This window comes from Thalassophryne amazonica, chromosome 19 (genome assembly GCF_902500255.1).
Source record: "Thalassophryne amazonica chromosome 19, fThaAma1.1, whole genome shotgun sequence".
NCBI lineage: Eukaryota > Metazoa > Chordata > Actinopteri > Batrachoidiformes > Batrachoididae > Thalassophryne > Thalassophryne amazonica.
The window spans coordinates 32,771,555-32,785,416 of NC_047121.1; the positions used below are offsets into that span (position 1 = coordinate 32,771,555).

Here is a 13,862-nt window from a genome sequence, read left to right on the forward strand (position 1 = left end):
AGACTCTTCTTCATTCATTCACTTTCCATATTTGCTTACTCCAATCAAGAGTCACTGTGGCTGAGAGCCTATCCCAGCAGTCACAGCTGCACTCAATTTAAGGTTTCCAATTTCAATTCATCTAACATGCATGACAAACTTGGCACATATACACTGACATACAGGGAATGACACACTGTGGAGTACTTTAATAGTAGATGTAATAGTAGTTAAGGGGAGAGCCAGTTTTGTGTTGCATCATCATCAAGTGTGCTAAAAGGTTGGTGTCATACTTTTCTATTCCCTTTGTTTTTCCTTTGAACTTCATTTTTGCAAGTAACAGTAGCATAGTAGCACCAGTAGTAGTAGTAGTTGTAACTAATAATAGCAGCTGTCTCTTCTTGGGGGAGTTTTAGTCCCACCCTAACAGCTCTCTGGAATCTGGGATAGGTGGGAGGTGATAACTTTGCTGGTGAAGATGAAGCTTTCATTTCAGTCTCTGAATCAAACCTGCCCTGGGGCAAGTAATTGATAATAATTACCAATGTAATAAGGCAATATTTTTTATGTATTTTTGTAAAACGTGTTTCACTGGTCCTTATATTTTGAAATGACTTATATACACTGCATGCACAATTATCGGGCAATTGAGTATTCTTACCCTATCATCATTTCTATACCTACTTTCCAGCTCCAACCTATTAATCTGAAAGCTTATTAAGTCTAAGTCACACTGTGATGGATTGAGGTAAAGTATCAGTCACAGATATGAAATCTTGATATCCGTTTATGTCTGTTTTTGCCCTGTACAAATCCTTTTTGCATTTGTTAAATGTGTTCCTTGTCACCTGATGTCTGTCAGGAAGTTTTGTGCATGCTCAAATGTTTGAGCGGACATCAGACTGAGAGGTTTCTTGGTGGTAACACTTTTGTTTTCTGTTTTGTCCTGTACTTGTTCATAGCTTGCCAATGGATGTCCAGTGGATGATGGTTTTATCTGTGACTTATCCAGTTGTCTTCTGTTTGCACGTGGAAGCTCTGCACATCTGCATTTGGTGGTAGTCCTCTCATTCCATCAGAGCCTCAAATCCACCTGAGATGATGATTCAGTGAGTTTTGCTACCGGTTACTAATCACAGTGTAACTACACCTTTAGTTTTAAACATTCTCAGGTGATTTGAGTAATCAGAGAGGGTGTGGCTGAAAGTGACTGACACCCTATAGCAAATCTGCAAATTATTAGGCAGCTTCTTTACTCAACGTCCACCCCCCTCACACCCCAAAAAAGACAAAAAAGAAAAAAGAGAAAGATTTGACAGGGACTGAAAAGTCATGAATTGTAAAATGGCTTTCAGAGGGATGTAGTACTCTTCAAATAGTTAAGCTATTGAGGCGTGATCAGCGGAGAATCAAATGTTTTGTTGCAAATAGAATAGATGAAATGAGAGTGACTCTTGAAAGACCAGATGGGAGGGCACATGGCTGACTCACTAATGACACACAGCATCACTGAGTCAGATCCCAGCAAGGTGGAGGAGGGGTTTTGGTATGGGCTGCTATTATTAAGGATGGCCTAGTTCGACCTTTATTTCGTTAAAGATGGACATAAAACTTTTTTGAAGATACTTTCTTCAAGCAATGGTACAGGAAAACTCTGCTTCATTCAAGAAGGCCATGATTTGTATCGCAGGAAAACCCTCCATCACATGAATCCAAGTACTCCACTGCTTGGCTACGAACAAAGACCTCAAAGATGACAGAATATTGACATGATCCCCTTCGATACTTAACTTAAACCCTACTGAGAACTTCAGGGCCCTTTTCAACATGAGATACACAGTGAGGGAAAACAAAGCAACTGTTTGACAGCATTTGCGAGTCTGTGGTTGCGGCTCCACCAAACGTTTTTCGTCAACAGATTAAGAAACTGACAGATTCCATGGATGGTAGACTCATGGCAGTTAGAATAAGAATGGTAGCTGTACTGGTCAATATTTTTCAAATGTCAAAAGTGTTTATTTCTTAATTTTAAGTTATTTGTTATTCTTACTCTAAATATAAAACAAATGTGATATTGAAAAAATTTAGTGTCCCATTTAGTTGCACCATAATTATGCACACTAATAGTTGCCTAATGATTGAACACAAAAATATATTCACCTGAGACAGTCAAGACACTTTTTTTTTTTGTTAAACATTCAGGTTTGAGGTTTATTAGCGTTTTACATTGACTGACTGCCTTGCATAATACTCAATAATAAAATCAATCCTCAGGAATACAACATGCCTAATACCTCTGGAAAAATCCTACATTATCATCTATGACCACAACATGGCACCATCTACATGTGTGGTAAGCTGCTCCTGTATAGAGAAATGAAAGTGGTACTGTGATTCACACACGGGAGGACAAGGTGGTGGTAATGTATTGTTACGATTAATGCCAACCACTGTACAAGAAGAAGAACAAGAACAAGAAGACAAAGAAGATTTGAATGAGCAAAATGTGCTGGCTCTTAGAAAATGAGTTAAATTAATAAATCATGTTCTTAAACTAAAAGACCACACTCTTGGATAAAGAGGTGTAATAACCTAACCTTCATAGTACTGTGTAGTAATGGGCTGATGACGCCTCATGAAGCACATGAGGCTTTCTCCTTATTGTACTGAGTAAAGTATCAATGACTCGAAACACAAAACATCAACATCTAGTGGGTGGTAAAACTATAGCAGGCATAAATTCCATCCCAAATAGATTATGCACAATAAATACATATTGAAGTTACATTTTGTTTTGATAGATTAATTATTAAAATACATAAAAATATGCCTATATACATGTTAATGTGTCAAATAAAATGGATTATGGAAAATACAAATGGTGTTATTCAAATTTATGATCATCTGGCTGGTCCCATGTGTGTTTTTTGAAAAGCATGATGCTAGTTTCAGTTTAATACCAGAGGTTTAATCCAGACACAAGACTGTGCGTGCGCGCATGTGTGTGTGTGTTTGTGTGTGTGTGTGTGTGTGTGTAGTGTTTCTGGCTGTGAGACAACAGCACTATGGTACATGGACTGCATTTCTATAGTGAGCGTCCATCTGAGGCAGATGCTCAAAGTGCTTTACAGATCACAGACATCTGTGAGCCATAATTATTCACCAGTTTGCTTAAATACTATGGATGGAACAATAGTTAAATCTCAAATAAGAGATTATTTTTGTTAGTTTGTTTGTTGTAATAGTGAATGAGCGTGTTTAAGCGCTGTCTGTGTGTGGTCCACCTGTTATGCATGGAGAGATTTATTCTTGAAGAAAAAAGCACAAAGTAAACTATCAACTCCTTAAATATACCCAACTTTTACAATCAAAAAAAAAAAAATTCTGTGCAGCCTCTGAAGTACAATAAGGTAAAGCCTGTTGTGGGCTGGGGTGTTTGGCTGGCTTGGTTTTTGTTTTCTGTTTCTCTCACCAGGTGGTATGCATTCAGGACTGAGTGGCTGAGCATTAGGACCTCACCCTGAACACCTGAGGCTTGTTTTCACATGCAGGTCATCAGGACTCACAGCTGTGGTGTATTTTGTCTTAATCAGAGATTGCTGCATTTAAGCCTTGAATGCACAGTGTGTGTTTGCCAGAGACTCTACCTTGTGAGCAAGACGTGTGAGATCGACGTCAGGAGAACAATCTCACCATCACGGACGCAGAGACCGCTCCAGGTTTGACGCCACAGTCTGTGAAGGAGGATTGGGTGAGGTCTCATGCTCTTCAGCACACTTCCTGAGGTAATTTGGTTTTGGTGACTTTTATGAAGTAATGACAGTGGATTTGGTGTCCCTCACACCTTGTGTTATTGAGCTGTCACGTTATGCTAATTGTCTAATCAGCTTCTGCTGCAGTGGAGATTTGAACTGAGTTGTTCCGTGCCTGCAGGGTGGGAAGCTGATGTATAGCTGATGTATCGCGGCCACCTGGGGGGTGTCGGCGGGGTCCCTGGGTCCGAACTGCTGTGGCTCCGGACCGTTTGCGCTGTTGAGAGCGCGCCGTGTTTCCACCTCACCAGACCGCGGACCTTTTAGTTGTTTAGCACCGCACCCACTGTTATGTTTATTAAATTCTGTTATCTTTTGAACCGTGCTCTGCTTATTTTATGCTGGGTCCTTTCAAATGCTGGGTCGGTGCTCCGACCGCGTCCAAAACATAACAGTAGTCTCTGGCCATTTAACAATGGACCAGCGGAAGCAGAGACGGTATTTTTGCCGGGAAGGCTGCAGCAGATGTTGGAGTTGATCCGGGATCAGTTGCGGGTGCTCTCCGCCCGGGTTGTGCGCGTTGGTGCGCGCATGGCGGAGTTTACAGCTTGGGTCGTGTCGCACCCCGCTGTTACGGCTGTAGCCCCGTCTTCTCCCGTGCAGCTGGCTCTGACGCCTGTTGTAGCAGCCCCGGTGGTATTTAGTTTGCACTTTAAGCTGTTTGTTATAACCTGCTGTCGTTTACAGCAGTGTGTATTGGTTTTTACTCTGTTACCACGGGGATTTTCTTATTTGGCACTTTGGCTCCCTCTGTTGGTGACAGAGTCACATTACCGTTCAGGTTCAAAGGATGGAAAACACAATGTTTTTCCATTCTTTGCACTTGACGATGTAGGCCAATGTTAGTTTTTTTTTATTGGTCTATTATCCGTTTCTTGTTTTAGTATGAGGTGTTTTTATCAGGGGTTAATTTGTTGTTTTTGTGGGTTTTAAAGCACTGTCTGTGGTCTGGTGGAGTTGAAAATGCAGGCTGTCTGGAGCATAGTTTGACCCAGGTGACTTTATGTTTGTCTGTTGGTCTTTTTTATTTCTTTTGGTTTCACCTCCCAGGGTTTGATGGGATGGTCCTCTGGGGGGTGATGGGGGGGTAATTGGGTTGTTTTTTCTTTTTTTTTGTTTTTGTTGTTCCCTCTCTTCTCCTCTGGCTCCAGCCGTGTGAGCCGTACGTTGTCGGCGTTGCTGGAGTGGTGCAGTTTGGTTATGCTGGGCGTTTCCCAGGTAACCTCTGCACCCATGGGGGGGGGTGGGGGGGGTTGGGGTATTTTTTATTTTTTTTTTTTACTTCCCTGTCTTCTCCTCTGGCCCCAGCCGTGTGAGCCGTAGGTTGTCGGCGTTGCTGGGCTGGTGCAGTTTGGTTGTGCTGGGCGTTTCCCAGGTGACCTCTGCATCCGGGAGGGGGGGGTTCGGGGTGTTGTTTTTTTTTGTGATTCCCTGTTCCACCTCCGGCTTCAGCGCGCCTTTGAGCCATACGCCATCGGCGTAGCTGAGGTTTGGGGCAGTGGAATATACCCGCAGCTGGTGGCTGGTTTAAAAGTTGGAGGGGTGGCGCCATCTTGTGCCGTATGCCATTACCACTGTTCCACTCCTCCCGGTTGACTTTTGGGGTATAGTCGTGGTTGGTGACACTGGACGTACTTCCAGTTTCCACTGCGCTGAGGGGGTGGGGTTGGGGTTGTTGTTTTGTTTGTATGTTTTTTTTTTTTCCGCCCTCAGGGTGTGACTGTGGTGTCCTCTGGGGGGGAAAGGGCGGTGGGTCTATCTAGCCGTAGACGGCCGGGGCTGGGTCTGTTAGTCATGAGGGAGGGCGTCTCCTGGGGTTTGATGGAATGGTCCTCTGGGAGGTGCTGGGAGTCCCAGTGGGTGACTTTGGATCCCAGAGGGACCTCGGCTGTGGTTATTACTCCTGGAGCTGGCGGGATGTCCTCTGGGGGGTGTTGGTCCCTACATGTCGTCCGGAGGGGGGGGTGTTAGCGTTTTTTTTGTTTGCAAGCTTAAGTTTGGGTTGTATTTTTTCTTTTCTCCTCTTCCCGGGGTTTGATGGGACGGTCCTTTAGGGAGGGGGGGGGGGGGGGGGGTTGGTATGGTTGTTTGGGTTTGTCTTTTTTTTTGTTTTATGACTGAGCAGACTTTAACACCCAGTCGGAAGAAGGCTGAGTGCACAGGTTCAAGAACTCCTGGCCAAAATTATGCAAAGTGAACAACTAAAGCAAGAGTAGACAGGAATGAACGCAAAGGTGGAGACTCTAACAGGTTTGCTAAATGAAACAGAGGGCAAGACCATTAAAGTCAACGAAGGATGTCTCTGCACTGGAGTGTCAGCTGCGGAGCAGTCTGCTGCAGATAGGCTCAGGGTGGGAAAGGATGAGCTCCAGGATGAGAGTGATGGTCTCGGCACGGAGTTCCCTGTTGACAGAGAAGAGGCGGCTGGAAGCGTGCATTATCCAGCTGAGGGAAGAGCTGGAGAGGCTCAACATTGAGATGATCAATGACTGCATGAAGAAATTAACATTGCAGGTGGAGCAGCTGATGATGGAGCTGTCGTCAGAGCACAGTAACGCACAGCTCCTGGAGATGGGCCTTTCCCAGCTGGATCATCAGCACAAGGAGCCGAAACTGAAGCTGCAGGAGGTGTTTTTTGTTCCCAGCCAACATTCCAGCCATGGTCCCTGGAGGGGGGCTTTGTTTTTTCTGGCCCAGGTCCGTGTGGTCGCCGGGAGGCTTCCCGTGAGGGTGGGGTACTGTTGTGGGCTGGGGTGTTTGGCTGGCTTGGTTTTTGTTTTCTGTTTCTCCCACCAGGTGGTATGCATTCAGGACTGAGTGGCTGAGCATTAGGACCTCACCCTGAACACCTGAGGCTTGTTTTCACATGCAGGTCATCAGGACTCACAGCTGTGGTGTATTTTGTCTTAATCAGAGATTGCTGCATTTAAACCTTGAATGCACAGTGTGTGATTGCCAGAGACTCGTCCTTGTGAGCAGACATGTGAGATCGACATCAGGAGAACAATCTCACCATCACGGACGCAGAGACCGCTCCAGGTTTGACGCCACAGTCTGTGAAGGAGGATTGGGTGAGGTCTCACGCTCTTCAGCACACTTCCTGAGGTAATTTGGTTTTGGTGACTTTTATGAAGTAATGACAGTGGATTTGGTGTCCCTCACACCTTGTGTTATTGAGCTGTCACGTTATGCTAATTGTCTAATCAGCTTCTGCTGCAGTGGAGATTTGAACTGAGTTGTTCCGTGCCTGCAGGGTGAGAAGCTGATGTATAGATTTAAGCCAGGAAGTGTTTGCTGATTGCGTGCACCTTTGAGTTGTGTCTCTCTGTGTGGAGTTGGACTCACCTCATGTTTTCTTTCTTCACAGACTCGGTTTGTCGCGGCCACCTGGGGGGTGTCGGCGGGGTCCCTGGGTCCAAACTGCTGTGGCTCCGGACCATTTGTGCTGTTGAGAGCGCGCCGTGTTTCCACCTCACCAGACCGCGGACCTTTTAGTTGTTTAGCACCGCACCCACTGTTATGTTTATTAAATTCTGTTATCTTTTGAACCGTGCTCTGCTTATTTTATGCTGGGTCCTTTCAAACGCTGGGTCGGTGCTCCGACCGCGTCCGAAACATAACAAAGCCAAGGTTTCAAGTGCACAAAATACAGATGCTATCAGCACCCACAAAATTTCCTTTTGATGTCGATAAATCAAGTTTGGTGTGCAAACATCATGTTTCCTCCCAGAATTTTTCGCACTCAGTTGGACTATTTGCAAGTGTAATGGTGTTTGCTCACATTTTTTTTTAACACACAAACCTTTCCGATAATTCTGATATTTTATTCTGTTTTTTTTTTAACTTCATGTTTCAGACTTCTATAAGCTCAAGACCTTCATCCTGCTAGATGTTATTTATTTATTTAAATGGGGGTAGTGGTGCTGAGCGAACAGGTGAGATATGGATGATAAATATTCTTTTTTCCTGGAGAACTGTGATATACTGTTCAGACCTCCTACTGAGAAATGCAAACTTGTGATGCTGAAATCATCCCAAGCATTGCAAGTTTGAGGTTGTGACTGTAGATGCATTCAGAAGTGTGTATTCACTTATTCACCTGTTTTTTTCACTCACATCTGGTAGTCTGACTGGATGACGATGCAGCGGCTTGGCTGGAATTCTTCCAGACACAACCAACATGAGAAATAAAACACAAGCTTTTGATGATGTGGACGCTCAGAAATAGCACGCCCCCTTTCTTGTCATTTTGATTTGCCTGATTACTTATCCACATACGGTAGTTGCAGTGCAAATCAGCGATGCGGCACGACACACTCAGATGCCCTCAGTGAGGTGTAAACTGTAACTAAATGATATGATTAAGAATACAAAGAGGCGCAAAAAGTAATGCAGTGAGGCATAGAATTAGGTGACAGCATACGCTGTAAGACCATGAAGAGAGCGAGAGAGTAGACCTTCTCATGCCCTTCACCATGCAGAGATTCACAATGACAGCTCCACTTTTGATGTCTTCATCATGTTTTCTCCTACTCTCAAAACAAGGGCAACACTTTTGCCACTTTTAAAGGGATCAGAAGCACTTAAGGACAAAACAGTCATCCATGAACAGAGCTACTTCTCAAACCTCTTTCATGAGAGACATGACAATCAAACACAGTCCACAATTAATCATCATTTGTAGCTGAGTGCAGTAATTAGATCCACCAAGGACGTAATCAAATCATCGGCGTTTATAAATGGTAAATGGACTGCATTTATATAGCACTTTTCCATCTGCATCAGATGCTCAAAGCGCTTTACACATCAATGCTTGACAGGTGCCCACGACACACTGGAGCAACTAGGGGATTAAGGACCTTGCCCAAGGGCCCTTAGTGATTTTCACAGTCAGGCTGGGATTTGAACCGAGGATCCTCTGGTCCAAGCCCAACACTTAGCCACTAGACCATCACCTCCCCAAAGACCATCACCTCCCCTAAACCATCACCTCCCCTGGAGTTTATTTATTTATTTGTCTGTCTGTCTGTTAGTGGGATTACTTCAAAACTACTGCACAGATTTTGACAAAATTTTCTGGATCCGGATTCTGGATCAAGTTTCACTTTATATAGGTTTTGAAGGATTACTCTTAGCGGGATTATGTCAAAACTACTACACAGATTTTGACAAAATTTTCACCACAGATACATATTAGGCCATGGAAGACTCCATTAAATTTTGGGGGTGATACGGATCCAGATCTGGATTCTGGATCAAGATTTCACTTTATATAGACTTTGGAAGATTACGTCAAAACTTCTTCACAGATTCTCACTAAATTTTCACCACAGATAGATATTAGGACATAGAAGCAGTGTTGTATAGTAACGAAGTAAAAATACTTCACTACTGTACTTAAGTACATTTTGGGAGACGTTGTACTTTACTTGAGTTTTCTAAATTCAGCTTACATTTACTTTTACTTCACTACAATTCCGACATTAATTGCATAATTCTACTCTGATACATTTTCTATGCGCCATGCCGTTACTCGTTACAAACAACAACAACAACAAAAAAACCACACATACATGAAAAAAGTCATGTTTTCACCCAGAGACACCACTGATTACTAGTGACTGCAATGAAGTCAAGCCGATTTGTCGTGAGGCATGTCCGGTAGACTTTTTTTCAGTTGCGCACTTGTTTGTCAGGAAAATGATAATTTCTCTACATTGATTACAGACCTGCAGAGGGTCTGTAATCAACTTTTCTGCAGCGCGGCTTTGCTCTGAACCTTGAACCAATCGAAGCAGTGATTCGCAGATCGAAGCAGCACTTCGATCTACGATTCGTGGATTCATTGTTTATCTCGCTTTATCCTAATTTTTCCCCGCTAAAACCCTGAAGAGCATATGTCTGTGAGTAATATTTAATATTTTTATGTTAAACTGACCTGTTATGGTCTTCTGAAACAGTTGATAGATGTATTTTATAACTTAAAAACAGGACCAAAGCTAACGCGTTAGCATGTCTATGGCGTTTTCAATGTTAAAGTTAGCATTAAGCTGTTCGCATCAGCACGTTTGTGTTGATTTGTTTTCTGTATAATTAATGGCTCAGCGTTCGTAGTCATAAAAGAGTCAAATTGTAATTTTTTACATGTATTTTTATTCATATATTATAGCCACAACAATAATAGTCTACATAATAGACAATAATAGTCAATAAAAATAGACTAATAATGTTACAATACAATTTTAGAGAAAGAGACAAAAAGAACCTAATGAAACAAAACACAACAGAAAAGATAAAACCATGTAACAATGACAATAAATAAATACATATAGAAATAAATGTTTCCTGTGAACACCTAGTGAGTAGTCTACTCTTGTTTAGGTTTTGAAACCTTGTTTCTGAAGTGTTTTTGTGTGATGTGCACAATTTTCAGTACTTTGACTAATACTACCAGTCATTTACAAGCCTAGATAAACTTTGTAATATAAAAAAAATCAGTCTGTTTTTGATTATTAACATTTACTTGTACTTTTACTTTCAATACTTGAGTACATTTAGTTGTACATTACTTGTTATACTTAAGTACAATAAATACTAGATACTTTAAGACTTTTACTTGAGTAGCATTTCAATCGGTTACTGAACTTCTACCAAAGTCATTTTTTAAATGGGTATCTGTACTTTTACTTAAGTGTGATTTTCTGGTACTTTATACAACACTGCATAGAAGACTCCAAATTTCAAATTCAAATTTATTAATTTATCTCATGCCAATTCATGACGGGGACGCATCAAGGCGCTTCACACAACACAACTTGAAAAAGCAGAACAAAATGAATTAAAAGATTAAAAAGCACAATAAAAGAATAAAAACATAAAAAAGTAAAAAGAATAAAAGAAAACACGCAATAACATAAAAATACTAGCGATAAAACAGGGAAAAAAGATGTCTTCAATCTAGATTTCAAAAGCTCCACAGAGATCTCCACTGTCGTATCTTATGTACTCCCATAAATTTTGGAGGTGATCTGGATCCAGATGTCAGAAATTTCTGATTATAACATAATTTTGGAGGGCACTATGGTTGATTATCAGCCCTCCATCCCTCCATCTATGGTTAGCAGCCTTCCAAATAAACAATATCCATTTACTCCATGGTCATATTAGCTACAAATGAGGAGGACAAGCAGCAGTCATTTGTTGCATGATTAGAATTCCTGGGGCGTGGCCAGCTCGTGGCTACTTGGAGTTAAATGCAAAATGTTTAATGATAGATAAAGGACGGGGAAAACCAACATTGACATTATATGCTTTTACTTCATGCTTGACTGAGGGAACAAAAATTTGATTGATTTGTTTCAGTGCAACGTGTGTCATTGTGATGTTTCTCTATCACCAGTTAGTTTGCTAATGTCTTTGTAAAATCACCTCAGAGGTATTATGTGGTTGCAAAATATTTAGATTTTAAAAGTATTTTTTTTTTCTCACTAACTTATAAAATATATGAGGGACAAATGGCCAGTTATATTAGATTTATTCAGAAATACAACTGTCTGCGAGCATATTACATCATATTGGATTATTTTGTTCAAGCAACCAACCAGCATACATTACGATGTCATCCCGCTACTTTCAGAAATCTTGGGACAGGGAGGCATGGAGGGTGCTATTGCTACTGAAGGGTGTACAGCCACATTGTGAAATGACACCACAGAATAAAAAACAAAACAAAAGCATTCCGATCCATAGTGTATCAAAGTAGTAAGCAGATAATGGCATCATTGGCCAGCCTTTGGCGAGCCATAGAGTATCATTGTTCATGGAAAGTAATGGTAACCTCAAGGGAACACCCTCATAAATGATAATTATTATTAGTACTGTGTGTGCCAAGTGTGGTGCCCACACACCTAATAACAGTTTGACTTTAAAAGGGTCAATGGGCATCTTAAGAACAGCTAACTGGGTTTGCAGTGAAAAATGCACCATGACCTGAGGCAATACATTGCAAGACAAAATAAAGCTTCATCATCATACCTTCAAGACAATTTATTTCCGTGCCAGATGCTTTAAATGTAACTGAGCTGTTAAGCCTGGGATATATGTCATAGAAGTCTAAAATTAGTTCACACCTACAGTACATTATTCTCATACCAAGGTGGTTCCTACAAACATAGAACTGTAGGACTATGAAGATGTTTAACATGAAACATTAACTTAATTTACTGTATTTTTGCTTTTGGCTTCCCCCAGGTTGCTTGTTGTGATCACAGTGGATGTGGTACAAATCTGTACTAGGATTAGGCATAGGTTTTATACCGGATGTCCTTCATGATGCAACTCCAGTTCTACATGGAGAAACATGTCTCCAGGTCCTGGTCTCCCTACCAAGTACCGATCAGGATCTACTCTGCTTCACGTCTGAGATTAGTGACTGTGATGTGTTTTTTCAAAGCAAAGGTTGTTACGCATCTTAGGGTCCCTTCCCACATAACACGATTGAAGCCGACTGGTGCACAAAGGAGGAATTGCATGCCACTGCATGAAAAATCGGAGCTGCCTCGCCACCTCGCCACAACCATTCACGCACACCAGCGGGCAAAAGACAGCGAGTGCCCTGCAAGTGCCCATTCGACCCCTCTCTTGGCAGGTGTCACCAAATTCCAGGTGCCACACGCTAACATCCAACACTGCTCACTGGGCACTTAGAAAAGGTGTGGCTATTCACGTTCCCGGCACAAGAGTAGAGTGCAGATGACCACATTCGAACTGTCTGTGAAAATTGTCTAAGTGCAACACAAGTGTGTGTTACGAAGCAACACACATGGGTGTGGCTGTGCCAATCTCCCCTCCCCCCACACAAATGGCTTGTGGAGTGTGTTGTCCCTACCCCAACACACACACACAAACACACACACACACACACATGATGAATCCAACATTGTCAGGTGTGGCTGAGGGTCCCGGAGTCCGGTTGTTGTCCAGCACAGTGCGCTGCTGGAACAGCTGACCAGTGTGTACTGCAACTCAGCTGGTGAACACTCAATGCACATGTGTGGGTGGGCACTCATGCCCTCATGACATGCTGATAATTACGTACAGACACATTCACATGAGGACCAGCCAGCGTCTGAGTACACGGCACGGTGTGAAATTACTGAGCCAGCCGGGCACGCTGATATCACTTTCACCACATAAATTGTAGTTTATATGACAGACAGATGTGCTCCTCCACATCGAAAGGAGTCAGTTGAGGTGGCTCGGGCATTTTTTCCGGATGCCCCCTGGACGCCTCGCTGGAGAGGTGTTCCGGGCACGTCCCATTGGGAGGAGGCCCTGGGGAAGACCCAGGACACGCTGGAGGGACTACGTCTCTCGGCTGGCTTGGGAACGCCTTGAGGTTCCCCTGGAGGAGCTGGGGGAGGTGTGTGTGGATCGGGAGGTCTGGGCGGCTTTGCTTGAGCTGCTGCCCCCGCGACCCCCCGCGATGGATGGATGGATGACAGACAGAAAGAGTGGGAATTAAATAAAACAAGTAAGGGTAAATGTGTGAACTCATTCATGTGTGATTGCTTTGCCCATACGCTTTGCTGTGGACATAGAGCGCCTGTCAGCTGACTGCTGTGTCAGCACACCGCAACGCTGGACACAACCGCGAGGCACATGTAACTGCGGTATTTGCCCACATTGTAATAATTAAAACACATATCACATTTGTAACCCGGTCACCAGTGGATCACTGCGTGCTGGACATGCCATGCCGGCTGATGCAGTCAAGACATGAGAGCTGGCTCTTCATGACACGGGAACTGGCTCTTCATGAGACGAGAGCCCGGCTGATGTCTTCATGAGACGAGTGCATCAGGTAATTCATGTAAAACATAAAAGGGAGAACAGTAATCCATGTCATTTCATTACTTCCTGGTGTACGTCTAGGCGGAGGCTAAGTCTGCTGTTTACAGGAATTATCATAAATTGTGGTGATTTTAAATTATTATTTTTTGCCCCGCTGCTGTGTGCATGACTTTCCATGTGCGCACACTGTGTTTGTGTGCACGAACACAGGTAGGACAG

General features: G+C 43.0%; 1 protein-coding gene across 1 annotated transcript in view; it reads right to left on the reverse strand.

Annotated features, from left to right (window-relative positions):
• The window catches only part of slc8a3 (solute carrier family 8 member 3), a 351,492-nt gene that overhangs the window by 43,016 nt on the left and 294,614 nt on the right, over positions 1 to 13,862 (reverse strand).